Source organism: Panthera tigris, chromosome B1 (assembly GCF_018350195.1).
Source record: "Panthera tigris isolate Pti1 chromosome B1, P.tigris_Pti1_mat1.1, whole genome shotgun sequence".
Classification (NCBI taxonomy): domain Eukaryota; kingdom Metazoa; phylum Chordata; class Mammalia; order Carnivora; family Felidae; genus Panthera; species Panthera tigris.
Window position 1 is genome coordinate 130856494 of NC_056663.1, and position 18599 is coordinate 130875092.

Genomic DNA, 18599 nt, shown 5'->3' on the forward strand with positions numbered 1-18599 from the left:
ATTGCCATGTAATGGATTTACCAAATCTTTTTTAAACTGAGAAAAATAAATGACCTACCAAAAAGATGTGATTCCCTCCCTCTTTCTTGTTTTCAGCATTTCTAAAGCTCTACATGTTAGATTCTGTGCTAGGTACCAGAGGCCCAAGTTAACCACCTGGTTATCTTTTCTATGGATCTGAGTTAATCTCCCTGTTTTTCAGTCTGTTCCTCACTATGGGTACCAATTTGGTAGGTTTTAGTTAGCATTTTTAAATGTAATGGAATTGAACAGAAAATATCAAAAGATAAGTATTGTTTTTAGTAACATTTTATTTTAGTAGACTAAACAGTTGGATATGAATGGGTTGTGATATGAATGGATATGTCCTGAATTGTGATGTAATTTTTTATACACCGGAATGTGTCTGAAAAGCTTGAAATCCACTGGTATAGCTGATATATTTACAGGAAAAAAAAAAAAGTGATACACTAAATATTCCATTGAAGCAAAATTCCCACTAACCACACTTATTTTAAAATAATTACGAACATGCTATCAGAAAAGTACCAAACAAAATCAGACAAAATGGAAGTTTGAGTTGAATACCCCAAAAATAATTGCGAATGTGAAAAGAGAATTTCATTCTTATAAATCTTAAAATAGTAAGTGCTATCATTGTCATGACCACCATAACAGCTCATATCATGAACACCATATACATAAGATGTCTGTGGTATGGTACAGTATGACCCATCTCAGTACCCAACACCAGCAATTGCCATTTTGTGACTTTACTGCCTTCTCTTTTCCACCCACTTCCTGCAATCTTCCATTAAAAACAACTTTTGTAACCTTCGCACCAACATTCAGGCCCAGGCTCCAGGTCGTTTTTTTCTCCATCATCCTCCCTAACCGGTTACAGTCCCACTCCCTTACCCTTTTTTATGGTGAATAAATTGACCACCTCCCTTTCTTCACTTTTTTAATACTCTTTAATGTTACTATCTGTTCTGTTTTGGTAATTTTAATATGATAATCAGTCAACAAATCTTGCTAAATACTTTTCCCCAAGTGAGAAATAAATATACGCAAGATGACTAAGAGAATGAATAAATGCTCAAGATTCACATGCTATTGATTAAATTTATCTGACAATTCTAAAATAATATTTCAAGCAAAAGGGACCTTTATTCCTTTAGTGCCTCAAATATTTGTTTAAAGTTTACTGCAGTGGAGCCCTACTGCTACCGAAACAATATTCCTTTCTTTCCAGAAGCATTTTTGAGCACCAATTATGTTTTAAACCACATAGCAAGAGACTGGATTCTTTTTAGAGCCTAATAATTGCCATGAGAATAACATGGGAATCTCTGTTGCACAATCTATAGTTTCTTCCGAGTAGGCTTGAAGAGATGTATTTTGCTCTGTATAGGAGAATATATCTCTCAATAATGGGTATCTTAACCTTAATCCAACCAAAATGTCATTCAGGCATAATCACTTCTTGTATCCTGCCTGCTCTAGTTAACAATTTCTGTAATAAATTTCACAGTTGAGGGATTAAGCCTTAGAAATGATTCATTATAAAAAGAGTGAATACAAACTACAGTGGCATTTTGGAGAAGGGAGGAGAAGATCCGGCAAATGAGGTTGTATTGGGGTGGGGTTGACATTTGAACACAGACATAGTTCCAGAAAGGTGCCCTGAAAAAGTTTAGTGGCCTACAGTATTGAGGGGATTTGCTCTTTAATAACTGTTTCACACATTCAGCATGCTAGCCTGATGAAAAAAATTATTATCACTCAGTTGAATTGTTAACTAAATTTGTAGAGGAAATCCAGCAGGACCGTTGCACCAGGGAGCATGAAAGCAGGAACCACCCACAGTGGTCATTTTGAAAAACATAATTTGTGCCAGAGTACTTTAAGCAGTATTTCATACTGTTTGAAAAATCAGAAGTTTTTCCCTCAAGGAACCAACGACTAACTTAGAAATGTTTAGAGATCCCCCTGGGTGGAAAAAAATCTTGCCATCCCACCTGTCGTGAATCTTGATAGCCATGTGTAACAAGTGTACCTCAAAATCGTACGTGTTGCTCTTCCTTCTCCTTCCAACTGATATTGTTAAATGTTGCTTCATAATCATTCAAGAGCTTTTATAAAATTTCACTTCTTTAAAATTTTCATAGCCAGTTGCTCAAGAGAGGTATAAATATTCAACAACAGGTTCTCTGGAAGAAAAACATCCATATTTGCAGAGTTTGCCTATTTCTGTGGTGTAAATATTCCCACCACCATGGCCAATTTCAGGCTACCTACATGATGTTCCTGATCACAGAGTAGGGAAGAGATGAACACAACCAGCCATGTGAGCCAGCTCCCACACACTCTGGCTGTAAGCCTACAATTTCCATCGTTCACTACTCATACACCTTAGTATTGGTTCCAGAACTTTTATATAAAAGAGAGTTGCAGGACCAATGTAATTAGAAATGGAGGCTGGATATTAAGTGCACTATTTTTATTGGATTATATGTTTATTGGGAGTGAGTTGGACACAGAGAGAGATGGCAGTGGCAGGAGTAGCTACAGCTCCTCATCCATGCCATTGCCCCACCCTCAGCACAGACACCCACTTGGTATCTAGTCCAGCTTTGTTTCCCATTCTTGTTCTTGAGTCATCTTGACAGCCTCCCCGCAACAAATCACTCTGATTTGAAATCTTGGAATCGTCCTTGATTTTTTCCCCCAGCCTTGCTCCCTACATTGGAGCACATTAGACGCTCCAGTACCACCTCAGCCATAGTTTTCATGTCCCTTTTTTCTTTGTATTCTTTATACTGACAACATCGGTGGATTCCTCCTTACCTGCTATGTAGCAGTAGCCTCATAACTGATCTACCTACCTGTGAATTCTTCCCTGCTAGTCAGTACAGATTAAAACCTGCTTCCTTTATAAACTTCCTAATTGTTTCACTGGCTTGTTGGAAATCAGGTAGTAGCTTCCTACTGCCTACCAAAAAGCCCAAATTTGTTAACAACGCCATTAAGACTTTCCTTTCTCAGCCAGTCTACCATCTCAGCTTTTGGTTCCCAGTAGCCACTTTTATGTAACTACATACCAGAATCAGTTGTTTTACAAGTAGCATCCAAACTGATAAAGTCAAGCACATCCAGGTGTGTACTAGCTGATAAACATTTTCAGTGATACCCCTGCTTATGAGTACACTATGTTTAAACTTCCAGGACAACCCACCCTTCCCTGAGTGAATAGTATATTCTCCCTATATCTTCACCTTTCTCTGTGAGTTTCTCTGAATTCCTTCCCCCTGTACAGCTGAAATATTCCCAGTCCTTCAAGGTCAAAGCTTGTAGCACTTATAGACATTAAAAAAGCAGAAAGAGAAGATAATACTTCTTAAAGCCAGAAGTAGAAAAGAAATGACTGTGGCATTTAAATGGCTTAAACCAGATGCCAGAGACTGACTGGGGCCCAGATAGGAAAGAATGTCAAGGACCAATGAGAAGCAATGATAAGCAACTCCCAGAAAAGGCTTGTTAATGCTCTTGAATCAGAGCCATCATGTGCTTCTAGGTCAGGGTGATTGTTGACCTTCTAAAGCTGGTTAAGTACTCTAAAGCAGCACCATATAGGACTACCTCAGCTGGGCAAGCTTAACCCCAGATTTCTTCCCACATACCTGGTGGAGTCTAATCATGTACTTGGGACTCATGCGCAGAGCTGATTTAGGCAAAGAACTGGTGTAATATCTGAAAACTGAGACAGAGCATTGAGATAAAACAAGATCTAGAAGTGCAGCTTCATAGAGAAACACCCTTCCCACTTTTTGCACTATAAATATGCTTAGCATGGGGAAACGCAGAGATTTAACATGAATTATAAAATGGGAAACCTTGGAGCTTTGGGGTTCAATTTGGTAGGAATCTTGTTTCCCCATTCTTAATCTTCCTCACATTTTTTTTGCTACATTTTACATTGTTAAAATAAGCCTACGTTTACAAGGTTTTAAAAATAAAAAAGAATAGGAGGGCACCTTTTGGGAAGAGCACTGGGTGTTGTATGGAAACCAACTTGACAATAAACTTCATATATTGAAAAAAAACTAAAAACCACTCAAAAGAGAACTTAAAAAAATAATAAAAATAAAAAATAAAAAAGAATAAAGAATAAAATTTTTATAATCACCCATAATCCCACCATATATCGACCCTGTATATTTTAGTACATTTCCTTCTAATATTTTTTCTACATATATATTTCCTACATATTATATTAGATGTATATTTCTTGCAGCCTATAGCATCATAATTTGTTGAATCAATTGATAAAAAGTTAGAGAAAACAAGGAATTATAAAATGATACATATATTCTTAAGATTTTTCTTCCAACTGAAAACATTTGAATTTGCATGAGCCTTGTGATACAGGGCAGATGTTTTCTTTGAGAATGGAACCCCTGGTTGAAGTTTTGCATCCTCTTTCTTACATAAATTCATCACGGACCCTCAATATTTTCCTACTTCACTTTTGTTACACTGAAGCAAAGCATCCCTAATTAAGAATAAGAATGTTAAGTGTTTATAATTATTTTCCTCTTTGACAGCTGTCTCACACACTTCTTATTCAATAACTACATTTTTTTAGGGACCCACCTTCGTCAGGGCTTATCAAAGCATTCAACTTAGTTTCAAAGAAACAAAAACACGTTTGCACTCAAGTTTCATCTTTTTTTATGTAATATAGTTAAATTATGCAGTGACAAGAACAAAGACAACTGGCGTGAACAAGTTCAGAAGGAGCCACTGACTCTTGGTTTTCATACCACATAACAGGAGCAAACCAGGCAGGCTTACCAGCTGCCAAGGTTCCATGAGTCATGGGTTCCATCAGTAAATCTTACACTGGGAGTGGAAAGCTCATCAGCTAGGTGGAGGTTATGTAGAGAGCTTACAACCCTATGATGAAACCCACTGGTCATAAACCCTTACCAGTTATTTTGTTTGCTTTCTTAGGCTCAGTTCCCAGAAGTAGAATTATTGGTTCAAAAGGTATAGATATTTGTAGTTTTCTTCATCAATTTGTGCACCTATAACATGACCGAGAATGCCATTCTCACCCCACCCTTACAAGTGTTGACCATTATTTTTAATCTCTGCCACATAAATAAGCAAATATGGTGTTTTATTAATTTATCTGAAGATGGTTTTATATAATATGGTGGTTCTCAACTCTGTGGACTTGTCAGCTTCACCTAGGAAACTTCTGAAAACTTTTCATATCTTATAATTATAGCTGCAAAGTATATAAAATGATTACAATATAAGTAATGAAAAGCAGCGCATCAATTTATGTTCATGCTTTACAATTTATTATAAAGTATTGGCAAATAAATCATATTAGGCTTATACCAACTAAAAAAAGGTGGGAGGGGGAAGAAGAGGAGAGAAAAAGGGAAGGAAGGAAGGTTGGTTCAACGAAAGTATAGTAAATAAACATCAGCTGAAATGTTATTGGAAATCAAACAACATTTTAATGTTTAGACTAGTACCAAATCATAGTAATCTGGGATTTTAGTGTTAGTGTATGTTCCTAGCCACTATTACCTTGATGAATTCATCACAAAGTTTTAAAATGTTTTAAATGTTCCAAAAAAGATAGTAAGAGCAGAGAGAAGAATTTCCTAGGTTGGAAAGACATATCTGAAACAATTTTGTTTAATGCTTGGTATTTTTCTATAAATTTATTTACATATTACAAGTTCTCCTAAGTATTTTAAGCAAAAAGAGACATTGTAATAAGTTATTTACAAGCCGCTGGATAAGATGAACCCCTTCTAGGGATGGAATTAGAAGTTGCCCATCTCCATACATAGCAGATGTCTTTGGAGGAATAGAATTTGTTGTCTAAATTAGCCAATAGGAAAAAAGAACAAAAGACATATACATGTGTGTGTGTGTGTGTGCGCGCGCGTGTGTGTGTGTGTGTGTGTGTGTGTCCCTTTCTGTTAGGACCACATCTTAAATGAAAATTGAGGCATGTATGGAATATTTATGGTGGAAATATAACTCAGTATCTTTAAAATACACTCCTCCCCAAAACATCCAGAATATATGGTTTCCTTGGCTATATATGTATGTCCTCAAGGAAAAATCGATCTTCAAGTGCCAGTAAAAACTAAATGAAAATCATAGAAACTATGGCATATGATGAAAGTAGGCTAAAATGCAAAAGGCAACATTCATTCATTCAACACATGTTTGCTGTGAGCTTTTTATAGGCCATTCATTTCACTAGGCACTTGGGGTATACAAATGAGTAAAAGCAGATAAAAGCTGCCCTCTTAGAGCCTGCATTCCAGCAGGGGAAGATAATCAATATCTAATACTCATAATAAGTGGGTAAATGTTGCAGTATTTTAATCACTAAAAGGTGATCACCTTTTAATCACTAAAAGGTGATTAGTGCTATGGAAAAACAAGTAAGCATTATAGAACATTTGAAGTGACAGAGAGTAGAAGTCAGAAGACTTGCAATTTAACAGTAGCCTCGTCTAGAGGGACCTCACTCCTGCACAAAGACCTCAAGAAGCCCTGTGTGATCACCTTCTCTAACCTCCCCTCCTACTCAGCTCCAGCTGTGAAGCTGAACTCTTCACTCTTCCCCACAAGCTCCTGCCTTTGCCCGGGCTGTGCCCTCTGCCTGGAGAATCAAGAATGAGGCAAAATGTTCCAAGTGCCCTGAGGTCAGTAAAACAAAAAACAAGCTGCTGCAGGAGACGAGAGACTGCACAGTGGCTTTTGGTTAATGTTATCAGGGACGGTCTTAGGGAGGAATTACCTTTCAAAAATGCTTTTCAGATGTACTCACTAGCTGTCTGTTATCTGCATACATAATGAGTTCATCTGTACCTCCCATTCTCGTGCTCTGAGAGGCAGTAGAATTTGGGAATCAGACTCACTTGGTTTTGAATTCTAGCTCTTCCACTTATTGAACATGAACCTTGGGCATCCTGCATTTTTCTGAGCGTCAGTTTTCTCATCTGTAAAAATGAAGATAAACCTTCTTTGAGGCTTGTTGTAAGAAAAGTGACATACAGGTGTAGCAAATGATAATGAAGACAGGACACCAGTCTTGACAGGGAAACGAATGAGATAATGAAGCACATTTTTTAAACTGTGCTAAGGAGAGTGTATCTTATTTTACTGGTAATGGAGAACCATTAAATTGTTTGGCACAGAGAAGTGTCATACCTATATGTTTGTTTTAGGAAGATAACATTAGCGGCAAGCGGAGGGTAAGTTTTTGGAATCGATGAATCAAGAGCAGGTACGGTAGTGTGATAATGCACTGCTGTGAAATACGATTAATTCAGGAAAGCCTGAAGAGGTGGCTTTGATAATTGGCAATTAAAATATGTATTCTAAATTTCATATCTTTACATTTAGCTAATTCTCATCATATAGACAAAATTAATTAATCATTTTCATCGACGTTTGACCCAATTTCATAGATTTGGCTTTGGCCATCCTTGGATTTATTGTTGGAGGGATGTATATGATATGAGGACCAGCTGATAGAGCTACCAGGAATAGGAAAGGGGAGGGGGGAAGAAATCAGCTGATAAACAGGAGTCAGAGAGTCTGGGAAAAGAAACTTAAGTAAACTTTTTTTTTAGTGGCCCAACAGACATCACTTTAGAAAGCATTTTTCAGCTGCTGACTTTGAAAAATGATTACATTGCCTAGCTTGGAGCTTGTAGATAACCAACATGGATAAGGAAATTATGGTTTCCTTTATCTAATTTCATGGCCAGGCTAACCTCTTACATAGCAAAGAGCAGATGGAAAGAGTGTAGAAGGATAAATCAGCATAAAGCCATCATCACTGATAGAAAAGCTTCAGCACATGTGAATGTTCAGTTTTGCCTAGTTGAGGAGCACCAGCTTTTAATTTCTTGATTACTTGTGAATAGATAATACATTTACAGAGTTTAAAATTCAAAAAGTACGAAAAGGCTATAGAGTGAAAAGTCTTCCATCCATCCAATCCCCCAAACACCCAGTTCCCCTCCTCTGATAGTAATTTCTTATTTATTGTTGCAGAGATAGTGTATATATATATACAACCAAAAGGCTTTTCCCCTCTTAATACAAATGCATATTAAACATACTGCTTTGCATCTTAAGACTTTATACATTATTGCTGACTTTTTGTTGTTTAATTGTTGTTTTACTTAATATATTTTGGAGATTGTTACATATCAATACATAAAGATTTTCTCCTTATTAAATATGGGTGCTTAGTACACCATTATATGAAAGTACCATAAGTTTTATAACTGACCCTCTCCCTTCTAGTGGACATTTAGATTGTTTCTAATCTTTTATTTCATGCTGTGAATAACCTTGCACATATATCAATGAGTACATTTATTTATTTTACTCATAAGGTTAGTGCCTAACATGGAATTGCTGAGTCAAGGTGTATGTGACCTTATATTTTTGACAAGTATTGGCAAAGTGTTCTCTATAGACGTACCAATTTGCATTTTCACAGGCAGAATATGAAGAGCACTATCTCTAACAGGAGAACAGAAAACTATATCATTAATTCCTACCTAGCTGGAGTAAGTCCAAAGTCTCTTCCATCAATTTACAGGTATTCATTCTAAAGATGTTCCCTACTATCAAAGGTGAATATGCTCATCTCCTAGATCAGTGGTTCTCACCTGGCAACAGTTTTGCCTCCCAGGAGCCATTGGCAATGTCTGGAGACATGTTTGTCACAAATGGAGGGTGATGATGTTGCTGACATCTTGTGGGTAGAGGCCAGAGATGCTGTGAAACATCTTACAGTGCACAAAACAGTCCACCCCCCTTTCCCTCCCCCACAAAGTTACCTGCTCTAAAAAAGTCAGTGGTGCCAAGGTAAGAAACTGATCTACTTCTTGTCGATCACATTAAATACATCTTATAAACCTTAGGATTCTTCACTCTCTCTAACCTAAGGTCTATGACAAATAAAATGATGTGCTTCCATCATGCATTTGTTTTTTATTTTTGGTTTCTGTTACATCTATTGTATTGAAATTAATGATTTTCAGGAACCTTAAACTCCTCAAAACCATGACTATATTTTATTTATATTTGTATCCTGAATATCTGTCACAAAGAAGGCACTCAGCTTATTAAATGAGTGAATGAATTTAACAGTACTTCCTAATTATCTCAGTCTGACTTAAGAGATTATTATCTTTTCAATCAAAGACCATTCTTTTTTACTCTTACTTGCTTCACCTTTCTCTTAATTTCTAAATGTCCATTTTTTTTCTTTAGACTTAACAGGTGATATTTTCTAGCCTACAAAAAAAAAAAAAAACTACCAGGAAATGTCAATTGAATAAAAAATATTGGCCTTTCCCCTGATTTGAAGCACTGTATAGTTTATTATATATAGTTTAATTATTAAATATATTTAATTATATTAGTTTAGTTATTAAATATATTTAATATATATATTTATATATTATATATATATATTTAATATATATATTAAATATAGTTTATTACCACAGCATTAGTCACTTAATTATATAGTATCTTGCTCATTTTTAACTTCTGACTGAATTGTCCTTATCTCCTCAAATGTATTAAAATCTCCTTAGGCCAAAATTAAAATTTTTAAGTACCTCATGATACCTGAAACAGTGTTTTACAGACTGTAAAGCAGGAGAGTGACCCATTGTTTATTTCTTTTTTGTTTTTTATGTGTTTGTTTTTTTTTTTTATTTTTGAGAAAGTGTGTGCCTGCGCCTGTGCTTACCAGCAGGGGGCGGGGCAGAGAGAGAGGGAAACCCAGAATCCCAAGCAGGCTCCAGGTTCTGAGCTGTCAGCACAGAGGCCCATGCAGGGCTGAACCTAGGAAGCTAGAGATCATGACCTGAGCAGATGTCCGGGGGTCGTTTAAGCGACTGAGCCACCCAGGCGCCCCCAAAGAATGTGTATGATTCCTTCAGCAGAAAGGCAGCACTGTGCACAAGGTCCAGATGCCAGGCCCTGAGGAATCTATCTACTTCCTAATTTGCCTTCTCCGGGGTTTCCCTGCTCTCTAGGAGCAGAACAGCCCCAACTGACCGGCTCCACGTACGGCTTTTTTCCTGTTTCCTTCACCACAGGTACTGCCACCAGGCACGTTCCCATCGTTCAAAATGATTAAAGAAGCAAGTGTGCAAGGAGAGGTTCCTGGCCCGTGTCTGACGTGAGCTAAAAGCAGAAATCGCTAAAAGCTTTCCGCCTGCAGCTGGGCAGCCAGGGTCTCCGTTTAGGCCCCCACTCGCCTTTGCCGGAGGGAAAGCAGGTGGAGCGGAGGCCTGGTTTTAATGAGCTCGACTTGGCTTGTGAGGGGAAGTGCGGCAGCCAGGGGAAAAGGCGGCCGGCTATCAGCAAGGTCAGGGAGGAACCGAGCAAGGACAAGAATACTTGTTTGTAAGGCTGAGTGGCGCTAAATATATCCTGAGAAAATTGGGATGCGGGCAGCTTAGATCATATCTCACCCAGGATTTTAAAATGCAAATACAGAGCTCTTATTTTATGGCTAATAGGGTGTTGTTTAACCATTAGTTAGCCCAGAGATCCTGTTGCACTCTCTTTGCAATTAAAATACGCTCGCAATTGAAATCCTTCAGAGCCGAGTTGCGAAAGAAGAGGAAAACATTCAGATTCAAATATCCATCAGGCAGACAGAGTAAATGAGAAGAGCCAGCTTGATTAGACAAGGGAGGAAGTAACAAAACAATTATTTTATTCATGTTTCCCCAGAAGAGTTCAAATTAAAAAAAAAAACTTATTTTAAGCATTTTTAAATAGAAACGTTGATATTTAGCTATGAGTTATCTCCACAGGTAGGAAAATAGTGCTTTTGAGGGGTTAATTTTTCAAAGTCATTAAAACCTGAGTCTTGATTTTGCTGAGAAAGAACCCAAAAGTTCATGTGTCACCCATGACCTAAAAAGAATAGACCTCATTTTTGTGCTAATTTGTGAATTAGCTAAAAGTTTCCTCTTCAAATAATAGTCTTTAGATGGGTTGGGGAGAATATAAAAAGTAAACATTTCTGCTGGACCACTTAAAACAGAGTCATTATGAAATATATCGCATAATGCATGCCTCCTCGGGTAAATGACGCCAAAATAATAATTTTTTAAAATAGTAATAATTCATGATTATGTTATCTTCCCAAAACTATGCTAAGTATTTAGCTCATTTCCTTTAAATGCTATAACAACAATGTGAGGCAGGTAAATTTAATTTTGTGGTGGTGCTGCAAGGGTTGGTTTGTTTGTTGTTTTTATCTCAATATCGGGATTCGTTGTCTAGCACTTCAAAGAACGAAGAGGTGGACACAAAATAAAATGAGCAGCAGGCAAAAGTTTGTCAGAGTATAAGATCAAAATGTAAGAAGTAAGAATAGTGTGAAAGCTCTCTTTATAGAGAGGGGACATTAGAAAGTGAATGCCCACGACAATAGGCAAAGGACTTTGTTCTGTAAAATTCTGATCACCCCCACCTTCCTTTCCCCCTTGCTCCTTCTCAGGTCCTACCCTTATTGGCTGGATCACTCTGGGAGCTGGGTTGTCCATTCCTCATTGGCGCGATGCCATTGTATGAGGGGTGGTCTATGGCCATACTGAAGTTGTTTTTATTGTCTACTAATTTTTAGTTAGGTCTTTTGTCAAATTACTGAGGGGAACCTGAGGGGGAGTAGGTGGTGTCTGCTATGGTCTTAAGAGGAACCTTACCCAAGGGGGTTTGCTGTGGTCAGAACCTCCTGGCATTGTTCCCAAATACCTGTTTTGCCCCACCCCGGGACCTCAGGTCTTAACCTTTCCCTCTTTGCCTACTGAATCCTATCTTTTCCTATCATAAAATTTTTTTCTTAGATAAAAGGATATTAATGGATGGTCTGGGAATGGTTTCCAGGCAGGAACCCCCTAAAGTTACCTGCAAACACATGTGTGGGCAAGTTTGTGTTTCTAGAGAGAAGGTCCCTAGTTTTCATCAGCTTCCCAGAAAAGTCTGTGGCCCTTAAAATGTCCAAATGGGATTAATCATTATGAAGAACAGGAATTTTTGTGTAGTCTAGTTTACCTCTGTTCATCCGAATCAGTGAGAGGGGTTTAAGGCTATGTGGGTTTTTTTGTTTGTTTTTTGGTTTTTTTTTTTTTTTTTTGAGTTTTCCATTGTTTCCTATATTGTCTGATGAGGCTTCCTCCACAGGTCATTGAGCTTGCCTCCATGAAAAGTGCCCTATTTCAACCCTGTGTAAAACTGGTTGACAACATGGACTCTGTACTCAGAGGGTCTGGATTCAAATTGGGTCTTTAACCTTGATTGCTTGTGTGGTCTTGCCGCAGCTTCCAGATCTGCAAAGTGGAACTCATAGTAGGTTCATCCTTATGGAGTTATTCTGAGGATTAACTAAGTTCACCTGCAGAACTGTGTCTGGAATACAGAAAGTAAAAACGTAAGCGCTCGCTGAGCCGTGTGATTTCTATCTGTGGTGAATTTAGAAGCCGCCTGTTCACATTTTGTGTTTGACAAAAGATGGGGATCTGCTTGGGGTTTCATGCGTCTTAAAGCCCTTTTTTACTTCTTAAGAGATTTTTATCTGGCCCTACTTACAGTGGAATTCAATGAGATAATAAACCATGCATTTGTTTTTCTAGAATAGCGTGGAACAAATGACTTGAATGGGGAGAAGGATGCGGCTTGTTTCTCCTGTGCCTTTATTAAAGTAACCATTAGGGTTAAAAGTCTACCGGGCACTGTCAATGGCACTGAGCAAAACAGCCTTCTTGTCTCTTCAGCCATTCTGATTTGCTTTAGATGCAGTTCGAAGGGAAGAACCAATTTTTCAGCGAGTATCTTTGAAGTGCATTTGAGGCAGCTGTTACTGCGAAGGTATGAATTTTTAAAGAAAGAACGAACTGCTTTTCCTAGCTTGTGGGTGTTTCTTGGGATTGAATCACCTCTCCTTAAAACTGTGCACTGGCACAATCTGCTGGGCTCAGAATGCAAATATCTAGGCAAAGTTTCTTGATTAAAGGGAGCAAAATAAAATCAGGTTGAATAGGATGCCAGATGACATTTTTTTTCTTTATCCTTTTCTTAAGGATTAATAGTCTCTTACCTCTTGCCTCACTGTTCTTCAAGGGTCTTTGCATCATCCATCTGAAGGCTAAAAACTGCTGTCAGATATCTGCAGACAGAGGTATCACCGAGGTCCCTGTAACACTTACCTAGAATGTCACTAAAAGAGATGCGATGACATTCTGAAGTCCTTGTTCTAGCAATGCGGCAGTTCTGAAGTAGGCAAAGGTAATTGCTGTGCACAAGATTATCGCCATGACCTGCAATGTACTAGCATCCTGCCGGTCCAGGACTGCCAAGCCTCTCTCTGTTCTCTCTGTCTAATGCTCTTCCCACCAGAGCAGCTCTGGAGCAAATCACAAAGGGCTGAGGTTCCCTGCTGCTTGTCTTATTAAGCGTGGGTGTCTGTTATGAAAATAGGCAGCGTGGCATAGTAGTGGAACCCACTATTTTCAGGATGAATGGTGGCAGTGTCAGCCTTCGGCAAGGCAGGCTTTTCATAAAGTGACCAGTTATGAATGTCATGGTAGTCTGTGTTAATGCCATGCAGGCTGCCCCTGGGTTGCAGATCACTTGCAAAAAGAAGTCTCTCTCTCTCTCCTCTAGATAGATAGGTAGGTAGATAGATAGATAGATAGATAGATAGAGATAGAGATATATATTTCTCTTGCTTTGCATTTTCTTTCCAGAGTTACAGATAATAAGGAAGCTCACAGAAAGAGCCCAGGCATTTGCACCCATAAAAATTCAATTCAATAGGAATTATAGGTATTCAGCCGTGAGTAGGTTACTTAACCTCTGGACCTCAGTTTCCTTCCCTGTAAAAGGTGGATAATATTTACCTTGCAGGCTTGCTGCATTTCTGCAATAAGGCCTTAAATCCTTGCTCATGTTTTTAAGGGCAGAAGGACCAAAGACACCTGCTATTAAGAATCTAGTTCCTATCAAACTAAAAGACAAAATCAGAGATACCATTAGCTCCTTTGCAATTTATGGCCAATTCAGAAAGAATTCATATTGCTGCAGAGAGTATTATAAGAAAATCCATATTCACCAGTGCATATGACAAAGACTCTCTCTTTGACCAACCTTAGTCAGACTCCTCTGAGCCCTCTTATTGACTAGGCCTCAGTCTTGGGCTTCCATGCCTGTTCTTGTAGTCTCCAGTTTTAGCAAGAATCCTGCTAAGCCAGTTTAGAGAGAATCCTCCCACCCTTAATATCTGATATCCTCAATAACAGATTAAATTTCCCACTCTCCCACCATCCCCTAGTTGGTGTCTGATCACTTGGCCTGCATTCAACAAGAGTCCCTGTACCTTTGATTTCTCCTCTTAGTAATGTTTGATCCACTGACGCCCCCCCTTAACTGCTCTTTAGTTAAAAATCCCCACTTATTACTGCAATTGTATTTGGAGTTGAACTTGATCGTTCTCTCTTTATGCAGTAGTCTTGACACGTATCCCAATAGTCCTAAGTAAAGTCTTCCTTACCATTTTCACAAGTGTCAGAATAGTTTTTTTCTTTAACACAGATCAAAGCCTAAATATCAAGGTTTTCAAAAGAAGCTAGTACTCATAAGATGTTTAATATATGCCAAGATGTTGTTTGTTCTAAATGTTAAATCTATTCCTCACAACATCCCACTGAGGCAGTACCATGATTATTATCCTCAATTTATAGATGAAATGGGTTCCTTGAGCGGTTAAGTTAACTTGCCCAAGCACACAGAGTTAGAGTTAGCTAGTGGAACTGATACTATAATCCAGGAATTCTGCCCCAGGGTCCATGTTCTTAAAGACAATGCTGAACTGCTCTCAGAGGACTAAAAATTAGGTTGGGAAGTCTACTCTGTCAGTATTCTTAGACCAAAGTTCTCAAATTTGACTGCCCACACAAGCCCAGGTAAGTAATAACAAACCAGGAAAGCAAGGTAATGGGGAATGGGCCATGTGGAAAGTCCATGCTCAACAAGGTAGCCAGCCCTCATCATCACTACCTGGTGGTTGCTGCCTAGAAATGCATACCTTCTGAGTTTTTAAAAATTAACAAAAAGAGGGAAATCTGGCTTTTTATGAAAGATCTCTTCAATTCATAAAACAAAAAAAGAAAGGAAAAGGAAGGGGGAAGGAGGAAAGAGAGGAGGGGGAAGAAAGGGAGAGAAGAGAAGGGGAAACCGTGCAGTTCTCTCTCTCTCTCTCTCTCTCTCACATGCACACACACACACACACACACACACACACACACACACCTGCAGGGATTCATTCAGTCTGTGGATTACCTGTTAGCAATTTTATTTGTAGAGGTTATTAAATCTTATCATAATGGACTCAGCTTGATTTTAAAGATATACACTCCCCACTCTAAACCACCAAGTAATTACACTTTTAAAATACCCTATCTGTCTAACCTATTGGAGACTATAGATTTCTGCTTCTAGTTGGAGAGGGGAGGGGAAAATATTCCTGGACACATGGAGATGCTGTAACAATTACTTTAGCAGATATGATTGAGAAAAGTCTTGATTTCCTATCTATCCATGAATCAAGAGTTTCAGATCACAAGTATGAGCCAAGAATCTGTTTTTTCTTCTTGATTCTTTTTTTTTAAGTGTATTTATTTTGAGAGAGAGGGGAAAAAAACACAAATAAGAGGGAGAGAGTCCCAAGCAGACTCCACACTGTCAGCACAGAGTCCTACTCGGGGCTCAGTCTGAGGAACCTGGAGACCATGACCTGAGGCAAAATCAAGAATCAGACTCAACCTGCTGAGCCTCCCAGGGGCCCCTTTCTTCTTGATTCTTGAATTGATGGATTTTGCCTCTATTGACAAAGTAAACAAAAGGAAACACCTTTTAAAGTTAAACTAGTATAATCAACTAGGTATCTGTGGAAAATGGAAGTAAACACAGCGAATTCTGAGAGCTTTATGAAATGTCGTCTTTTTCTAAGTCTTTCAGCTTCAGTTACTGAACTTTGAGCTGCTTATATTTCACAGTCCTCTTTGCAAACCAGGTTTCTTGGCTCCAGCTATATAACACAGGAGATGTTCTATACTCCTGGCTTTATGAAACCTTCCCGCTTTTGTAGCAGGTGTCCAATGTACTTGTTTTTAATTGCCTAACACTGAATTACAGATAAAGTTTCATAAATAAGATACAACCTTTTTTTTTTTACTTTTAAAAATAGCACTCTTTTAAATTGTATGTTTTGATTAATATTCCATGTCATGGGTTAACATTTCCTATTATTTTGAAGTTTGGCAAGGCTTTAATAATAGCCATTTGGGAGGGAAGTTGGGATCAATTAACACCTTTTTATGCACAAGACTTTGCACTGTCTCCTGTGGAGTGAACAGAAAAGAATCAATAAGCTTGTCCCCTTCCCTCCTGGAACTTGAAGTACTTTTGGAGAAATAAGACATTTACACGAGTAACAAAGGTACAAAAACAGCACATTAGAAGGACCCAGATGACCACAGCTGTACAATTTTTAAAAGAGAGAAAGACTTTATGACTTGAAAGCTTTAGAGGCCTTCAGAAAGGAAATGAGATTTAAGTGGAGCCTTGAAGAATGGGTAGGCTTTTTGAGGATGAGGAGGGCAGAGAGTGGGAGGAAAGGCATAATATAGGCGGATGAGGAAGGGGCAGAGGGGAAGACAGGCTTGGTGCCAGTAAGTGACTGCGACAGAAAACTCCAATAAGGAAGAAATGGAATATACACCTGGACAAAGGGTTTTAGCAGAAAACAGTCAAGACCAAGGATGGGAAGGGGCGCCTGGGTGGCTCAGTCTGTTGAACATCCATCTCTTGATTTTGGCTCAGGTCATGATCCTAGGGGTCATGGGGTAGAGCCCTGTGTCGGACTCCACACTGAGCATGGAGCCTGCTTAAGATTCTCTTGCTCTCCCTTTGCCCCTCCCTCCCATGCTTGCTCGCTCTCTCTCTCTCTCAAATAAAAATATAAGTAAATAAAATTCAGATTTAAAAAATTAAGTTTTTTCCCACCTTTCAGTACCTCCATCTCTCTTTTACTGTCTTCTACTCCTCACATTCCCTCCATTTAAGACCTAATATGTCTCAGTCTAAATATTTTTAGAATTTACATAATCGTATACAAACATGTCTGTACACATACACAGTCTGTTTTAGGTCATTGTGTGTTTAGGTCACTGTGTGTTTTAAGTCACTGTGTCACAAAAAGGAAAATGTATATATTCTTTTCTCTACCTTGCTTTTCTCACTCAGCCATACCTTGGAGAAATCCCTCCCAATTGAAAAGTTACAGCCCAATTAACTGTTTATTTTGATGGTTGCATTATGCTCTACAGTAGAGATATGTCTTGATCTATTCTACTACTCCCCCTTTTCATGGAAATCAGTTTGCATCCAGTTTTTCTGCCCCTACAAATAGTACTTCAGTAAACATACTTGTATCCCTATCTATATATGCTGGTATTTTACATCTGTTGATAGAGTTAGGATCACAGAGTCGAGGACATGTGTATTTTTAGCTTTAAAAACTAAACTGCTTCCCTAAGAAAGCTGTAACAATACACAATATGCACCTACAATTAATAAAAATACTTCCTTTTGCTAGGTCTCCCCAGGCCATAATGTTGCAGCTCTTTTTAAAAAAAGTTTTTGCTGGTGGAAGTATTGTAAACTAAAATCTCGTTGTTACTTTATTTGCATTTTCTTTGACTACAGATGAATTTGATCATTTTTCCAAAAGCTTGTTGACTGTCATGTTTCCTATGTTGCAGGCTGCATTTTCATGTTCTGTGTCCATTTTTCCAAAGACCTATTTTCTTTCCCTGAAAAATTTTAAGAGCTTCTGCTATATGATAGATATTTTTGCCTGTCCTCTAGGATTTTAAACATTTGTTTTTCAAATCTATTGTATTTGTTTATGGTATCTTTTGCCATACAAAACTTTTGCGTTTTATTCAATCCCTTATGTTTTTCTTAGTTTGTGTGTTTTCTCCCTTGCCAAGAGAAGCCTACCCTCTCTGCCCCTAGATTATATTTATGGTTCCTAGATTTTCTTATAGGATTTTATTTATTTAATTACTTATTTTACATTTTTAACCTTTAATCTATCTAAATCCATCTAGGATTTATTTTTGGAGTTGGTATAAGATAAAGATCTAGCTTTATTTTCTTCCAGATGCATAAACAGTTTGCCAGCTCCTTATATTAAATAATCCATCATTTTGCCACTAAATTGAAATGCCTCTCTTGTCATATATTAAATCTTCATTTATATGTGGATTTATTTCTAGATATTCTATTTCACGTATCTGTTTAGGCCTATTTCAATACTTACTGATTTGATTACAGTAGCTTTATAGGATTTTCGGATATCTGGTAAATCAGACTACACAAATGACTTTTGGGTAGTTATCAAATGCTTAGGTAAATACATTAAAAACCTATTTGCAGACAGA

The 18599-nt window shown here is 38.0% G+C and overlaps 1 protein-coding gene across 2 annotated transcripts in view; it reads left to right on the plus strand.

The window, feature by feature from the left end:
- The window catches only part of GPRIN3 (GPRIN family member 3), a 60529-nt gene that overhangs the window by 36194 nt on the left and 5736 nt on the right, over nucleotides 1-18599 (plus strand). The window contains exon 1 of one of the 2 annotated variants that reach the window (XM_042984192.1): nucleotides 13222-13380. The exons of the other annotated variant lie outside the window; for it this stretch is intronic. The gene's annotated coding sequence lies outside the window, so the exon portion shown is untranslated. Of the gene's footprint in view, nucleotides 1-13221; nucleotides 13381-18599 lie in introns of those variants that run through there. 2 annotated transcript variants of the gene reach the window in all.